Source organism: Melozone crissalis, unplaced genomic scaffold (assembly GCF_028551555.1).
Source record: "Melozone crissalis strain CALT ecotype California unplaced genomic scaffold, PUWL_Pcris_2 ptg000042l_1, whole genome shotgun sequence".
NCBI classification, from domain to species: domain Eukaryota; kingdom Metazoa; phylum Chordata; class Aves; order Passeriformes; family Passerellidae; genus Melozone; species Melozone crissalis.
In genome coordinates, this window is record NW_026535820.1 from 30,866,405 (window position 1) to 30,866,669 (window position 265).

Below are 265 nucleotides of genomic sequence, written 5' to 3' on the forward strand. Positions count from 1 at the left end.
TTGTGCCTTGTGCATTTAAAATATTGGATGGATGACAGTGTGACAGTGTATTTGTGCAGAAATAAAATGGCAATTACAGAAATTCAGTAACATCAAAGTTTGTGTGTTATGTACAGAAAGACATCTCCTACAGGCTGGCAGATTGTACACAGTAGCTTTTTATGTAACATGCATCAAATGGCAAGAGGTTTTGTGATGCCTATCCCCAGTTGTGGGGTTTAAATCTACAATGAAACGTGGTAGATCCTTCCCCTGGGGAAACCAC